We start from the raw sequence: 7,332 nt of genomic DNA, 5'->3' as shown, positions 1-7,332 counted from the left end.
TTGAACATTTTAAATCTTATACCACGGGGGAGCGAAAGGTTGTGTATGCCAAAGCCCAATGAATACCTACCAATGGAAGTAGTGGAGTCTATGATGGTCCAGCGGTAGTAAAGAGATAGAATTAGCAGAACCAGGTGAGGAGTCTAAACCAGTCTTTATTGCTCAAGACCTTACCGAAACTGAAGAGGCTGTACTTAAGGAGCTCCTCAAGGAATACAAGGATATCTTTGCTTGGACATATCATGACATGAAGGGCGTTCCACCTTCTGTGGTGCAACATACAATTCCCATGATCAACACTTCTAAACCCGTCCAGCAATGACCCTATCCAATGAATCCTAAGTACGCCAAAATTGTACAAGAGGAGATTGAAAAACTTATCCAATGTGGATTCATATACCCTATTGAGCACTCAGAATGGGTTTCTCCAATAGTCATTGTGCCAAAAAAGAATGGGAAACTAAGAGTGTGCGTGGACCTCAAGAAAGTTAATGCAGCCACTAGGAGAGATCATTATCCCTTGCCATATTCAGAACATGTGCTTGAAAGAGTTGCGGGCAAGGAAGCTTATAGCTTTTTAGATGGGTACTCTGGTTACAATCAAATCACAATTGCATTAGAGGACCAAGCTAAAACTGCTTTTATCACAGAGTTTGGAGTGTTTGCATTTCGTGTTATGGCTTTTGGCTTAACAAATGCCCCTGCTACATTCCAACGATTAATAAACACTGCGTTTAAAGAACTTCTAAGGGAGTTTTGTGAAGCTTTCCTAGACGACCTTTGTGTTTATTCTTCTTGGGAGAAGCATTTGTTATATCTACGAAAAATATTTGAAAGGTGCAGATTTTATCGCATCTCATTGAACCCTTTCAAATGCCAATTTTGGGTTAAGCATGGAGTCATTCTAGGGCATATAGTGTCCAAGAACGGGATATCCACAGATGAGAGTAAGATTAAAGCCATTGCCGATTTGCCACCACCTACGAACTATAAAGGAGTTCAAATATTTATGGGCCATGTTGGTTATTATCGAAGATTTATTTTAAACTTTGCCGAGATAGCGCGTCCATTGTACAAGCTTCTTATCGAGTTTCACTGGACGAAAGAATGTCATCAATCTTATGAGTTATTAAAGAAGGCCCTAGCAAGTGCTCCAATCCTGCGAACACCCGATTGGAATGTACCTTTTCATGTGCATATTGATGCATCAGATTTTGCTATTGGGTGTGTTCTAACTCAACCACGAGAACATAAATTGGACTACCCTATTAGCTTTGCAAGTCGCCAATTAAATGATGCTGAGATGAACTACACTACTACAGAGCGCGAAGGTCTAGCTATGATTTACGCAGTAAAGAAATTTCGCTATTACCTTCTTGCTACCAAGTTTGTGTTTTATGTTGATCATCAAGCATTGCTATATTTGGTAAACAAGCCGTGTTCCATAGGTCGAATTACACGATGGTTGTTAATTCTTCTTGAGTTTGACTTCACCATTGTTGTGAGGCCTGGGAGGAAACATGTCATGGCAGATCATTTATCTCGTATCCCTAATGGCGAAGCTCCTATGGGGGTTGATGATGAAATGCCTGATACTCCTTTGTTCATTGTTGAGACAATGCTTGAATGGAGGGAAAAGATTGTTAACTTCTTAGTTAATGGTTTTCCACCCAAAGAACTGCGAAAAGATATAGCTCGAAAATTAATCAAGGAATGCGAACCCTATTGCTTACTGGCTGGAACTCTCTATAAGAGAGGAAAAGATGATGTTCTTAGACGCTGTGCCCGCGAGGATGAGTATTTATATATTCTACAAGAGGCACACATGGGCGTAGCTGGTGGTCACTTTTCAGGAAACTTGACTGCCCGAAAGATCTTACAGTCAGGCTATTGGTGGCCCACTCTGTTTAAGGATGCATCACTTTTTGCAAAGGGATGTGATGAATGCCAACGCTTCAAGAAGCCACAAAGAAGTGATAGGATGCCTCTACATCCCATCAAGGTAACCCAACCATTTGAAAAGTGGGGCTTAGACTTTGTAGGACCGATTAGTCCGGCTGCACTTAACACGCAATCATGATATATCATTGTGGCTACAGACTATGTAACCAAATGGGCTGAAGCAAAAGCAACACGGAAGGCGGATGCAAAAACAACAGCTAAGTTCCTCTTTGAGAACATTATCACACGTTTTGGATGTCCCTTTGAACTTGTGAGTGACAATGGAACTCATTTTATAAATGAAGTAATAAAAGAACTCACATCAAAATTCATGATATCTCACCACAAGTCTACACCCTATTATCCCCAAGCAAATGGCCAAGCTGAGAGTACCAAAAAAACTCTCATCTCCATTTTGACAAAGACAGTCGAGGCTCATCGCACTGATTGGGACCTAAAGCTTACATCAGCTTTATGGGCTTATCGTACTGCGTATAAAGTTGCTATTAATTGCACACCGTTTAAGATGGTGTATGGCCAAGAAGCAGTTATGCCATGGGAGTTTGTCATTCCTAGTCTTCGAGTAGCTTCTCAAGAAGGTTGGGATGGTAACCCCTTAGTGGAGCGATTATATATCCTGGAAAGGCTAGATGAAGAGAGGCAATTAGCTGTGCGAAATGCTCTAGTGGAGAAGGATAGGAGAAAGAAGTGGTTTGATAGCCATTTAAATGATAAAGACATCAAGGTTGGTGATAAAGTTCTTATGTACGGGGTACGTAATGAAAAGAAGAAATTGAAATACGCTGGTAAGGGACCATATCGAGTGTGTGAAATTACCCTGCAAGGTACCATTCGTGTGGAGACTCTAGATGGAATTGAAACCATTGGATTCCTTAATGGGAGTAAATTCAAAAGATATTATGATCCTCTAAGCTAGGAAGAGTTGCAAGCCATCCATCAAAAGAAGGCTGCCAAGGAACAAGCAGAGCTTAAAAAAATCCAAGCAAGAGTTGAGGCTTGAGAACGACAACAATGTCTTAGACGCCAACGAGATGCTAATCTGGGAATCACGCAAGCATTTTTTGAGGACACAGATGACGACTCATTAGAATCTGAGCCACCCCTACGATACCCAATTGAGCTAAATAGCCCCTATGGGAAAGTACTATACAATGCCTTATTAGATACGGGAGCTAAACACAATTTGTTATCCTATGGAGTTTGGTGTCAATTAGGGAAACCGACCCTATCCCCGAGTACGATGCAAGTCAAGGGCATTAATAAAAAGAAAACTGCTATTCTTGGAGTCCTTCAGACCCCTGTTGTCTATGACAATGGAAGCATAGTGCAGAGGTTTCTAGTCATGCCCGCGGGAGCTATGGAAGGCAACTTAAACCTGTGACGCACGTGGATGTTGGAAACCAAATGCACTATTGATTGGGATACTGGTAGTGTCACGACGCGACCACCGACTCTTACCCCTATCATTCAAGCAAAGTCACCTACGTTGCAAACTCTAGCAAAGTTGAAGGATAGCCAACATTCACAAGACAAGGTGGTTAACTCGTCTTTGCCGGCTACCCATGAACCTAGCACTTCAACACTTGTAGTTGCAGCAAGCAGTAATATTGCAAGTACTCAACCTGCACGACCTAAGAGTACATATCAATGGGTCCCCAAGGCCTTACTTCCAACTACCTCAACCCTCTCATCCATTCCAAGAAAAAGTTTCCCGGGAAAACCAAGAGCGCGCCCTAGGAGAGTCAAGACCAAATCATGATGGATTCCAAAACAACTATTAGAAGCCCAAGGCTACTATGATGGAAATGAGCAAATTTGGGTACCTAAACGTAAAATGTGTCCTTCCCTATCGACAACAAACCCATATGAGTCAAACATTGTAACGCTAAAGCCAATGGCAGACCGTGGAAAGGGAAAGATCACAGAATGCTACACACCTAGTCTAGAGCTAGTTTGGGCTCCAAGGCAAAACCAATTTATTCCACCTAGCTCAAGAAGGGGGGAGTTCCATGAAGCTTCTAGCTCCTCATGTAATACATCCATAGAGGTAAAAGCTTCTACACAGCCTCCATCTATAGTAGTGGACCTCGATGAATCTACAAAAGAATCCACACCTCCCAGTGTTCAAGAATCACCTGATGAACCACTTCAAGTTCGATCCTGGGAGAGTACCTTACCACCCTTGCAACTTGACGAGGCACCTAGGGTAATAGAAAACTACTGGCAAAAATCCTCACCTATTACCAACTGGAACAATTGTGTTCAAAGGGTGACGACATCATTTCAAACGGTATGATCTACCCAAGGAAGGGGGGAGTGTTTGTGGACATCCATTATTCACTTGCTTCCCTCTCAACCTTTCCCCCTGACCCCTTAATCTCCAATCTTAGGGAATGTATATATAAAGCCTTATACTCACAAAAACAAGATAAAAAAGTAAAAAAGCAAGAGCCATAACACAAAATCATAAAACCAAATTATGCACAAGATCACGACCCTTGTAATATTTGCACTCTAACCATCATCTATTTGCGTGTATAGATATGGCTAGTACGCTAGAGTCATCCACTCCTGCCTTGGGTGAGAGGTACCCTTGTTACTTTTCACAAATATTTCACATGGTCTTTCCAGTGCTTGCATGTGAATGGGATTTGATAGGTACGCTAGCATGTGAGAGGAATTTTGAGGAGTTAGAATGGCTGATACGTCTCTTGACCACGTCTGATCCATACTTAGTAGAGAGCGTTTCTCCCATTGCACAAGCCTACCCTTTTGACCAAGATGACTATAGGCGTCTAGTGACCTTCTTAGTAAACATGGGCACCTATGATGAAGAAGAAAATTTACACGACTACACGGATGGCACATATGGTCTCATGGATGATGACTTTGTTTATCTCGACGACGAGGATAGGGGTTTAGCCTTAGGGTTTCCCCCCAACCTCTACAATATCCTATTCCCTTGACTCTCTAGGGGGAGTGCAAATAATTAGGTTAGGGTTCCTTATGTTTTTTGTTGTGTTCAATAAGTGTTGGTACCTTTTTCCACTAATGTGCCTCCTGGAGGTATTCCTTTTGTTTCCTAGTGTGTACAGGAGCGTGTTGCTATTGGTAGGATTTGGACCTTCATGGAATCTTTATCTCGACTCACTCTTCAAATCAAGCGCGACCATCGACACAAACAGGTGTTTCTTGTCCATATGCATTGCCCCTTATCTTTTTTTCATCTATGATTGTCTGCTTTAATTGTGATTGGTAGCCTAATATTCACCGCATTTGCTTAGTATCAAACATTTAATTCAATGTAATTTTTTGTCATAATCACTTGTCTAGGTTTAAAAATCAAGCAGTCCGACAAACTAATTTGACCAAGTTAGGTGTTCGAAATCTTCTCTTAATACCATGGGGAATGCCTTCCTAATAATCAATGGTTACTTAGGTTCTTAATCCGATTTAGGCAGCATTGTGTGAAATGTACTAGGGCTTTCTAGTGGGCTTGACCCTATTGACCTTTAGCTTAAGTATTATAAAGGGAGTTAACTAGTGTGATGAGCCTGGGGAGGTGTATCAGTGTTATATGACCCCCCAAAGTTACAAAATTAAAATGCTGAAAATGAACAAACAAAAAATCAAAGTGCCACACTATAAAATCTTAAGCTGGAAGAGAAATCTCAGCTTGATTTGGTACTTCACTCACATGTATTGCCTATGGTACTAGAGCCCTAGAGGTTCCCAATATGGGCGCTTTTCCTTGAAAAGCAAAAAACCCAAGGCATACAAAATAAGCACACACATCAAATTGAATCACTGTGAAAACACTTTGGGGGGTCAAAGAAAAGGTAATCAGTCAGGCGATGATTTCATGAGAAATTCCTTTTATCGTAGCTTAACTACAAGGTCCTCTAAGTATAGCCTCTAGTCAACCCTCGAACATGAAATACTTGCCTCTCGCGATTAAACAACTTAATTGACTAGAGAAAATTAAGAAGCTTACCCATGGTATTAATATTCGATCTCTAGTGCCTTTCGACCGTCAAATTAGCGACTCCAGACTTGTTTAATTTTTTACCTTTACATCTGTTTATGCATTTGATTACATTGCAATATAATGTTCATTGCTGACAAATTGTTTGAAATTCTTTTACCAATCAATTTGTCTACCTAAAAGTGCATATGCTTTTTAATCACTTATGAGAATGCAATTACTGTGCCAATGTTGTTTGATTTTGCAGTGACTGAAGAAGGCTAAGGACATTCATCTCAAATGCTCTTCCACCTTGACGAACTAGCTTCAACTCAATAGCTTCCGAGGACGGAATCTACATCAGGAAGGGGGGCATGTTAACCCTCCCGGCTCACGGACACCCCATCACCTACGACGGACGTGTATTATGTATTTGGTAGAGTCAGGTACCGGGCTTGTTGGTCCAATAGGAAAAGGGTAAGAGTGATCGCCGATGAGAGGCGCACTCTAACCGGGACATTCAAGGGATTAGTGGGCTAAGCATGGGCGCCCAAGTGTGAATGGGGTGAGCTCATATAAAAGCCAACTAAACCTAAAATTCACTCATTCTCTCATTTGTGCAATAGAAGAGTGCTCTTGCTCCATCTCCATCTCCATCTCCATCTTCTTCTTCTTCACCTCCTTGTGTGTGTGTGTGTGTGTGTATGTGTGTGTGTGTGTGTGTGTGTGTGTGTGTGTGAGAGAGAGAGAGAGAGAGAGAGAGAGAGAGAGAGGGAGAGTGTGTGTGCGATCGAGCATTACGAAGGCACGACGGCGGCGAAGCGGTTGAGCGCGGTACGACTGTAGCTTCTTCTTCATCGCGGCGAGGAATCCACCACGAAGGCGAGCGTAGAGCGGTGAGTGACACACCCTTTGCTCTCTTGAGCTTGCTAGATTAGTCTTGTTGTGTGCTTGGAGCCATTTGTGGCTCGCACACGGTGTATCGGCAAGTCCCTTGCTTCGACAGTGCGGCAAGGAGCACACATCAACATTATAACCTACTTTTCAATATTTTGCTCATATATAACAAGCCACAAAGCTATTGTTCTCTTGCATAGTGTTTGTAGAACATCAAAGTTTAGTGTATTTTTAACTGACACAAATGATGAGTGCTATTTCAGAGGGCTGCAAAGGTCGTCGCTCCATTCTGGGCTGCTGCTATTGATTACAACCCCAAGTGGTATTATAGTCACTTTGATTTAATGTGGATGATCAATGTTGATTTACAGTTGCATTATCATTGTCTTATCTTGTTATTTTTGGTCTTTCAACTAATTGTGATTTTGTAATACTTTATCTAAAGCCATGTGTAGCCTAGTGTTAACTCTTTAATGTGCCCATTTAGTTGAAACAACAATAATCACCCT

The sequence above is a fragment of the Adiantum capillus-veneris genome, chromosome 9 (genome assembly GCF_014529385.1).
Source record: "Adiantum capillus-veneris isolate H3 chromosome 9, ASM1452938v2, whole genome shotgun sequence".
NCBI classification, from domain to species: domain Eukaryota; kingdom Viridiplantae; phylum Streptophyta; class Polypodiopsida; order Polypodiales; family Pteridaceae; genus Adiantum; species Adiantum capillus-veneris.
The sequence above is the reverse complement of the archived record's forward strand: the minus strand, read 5'-3'. Positions refer to the sequence as shown.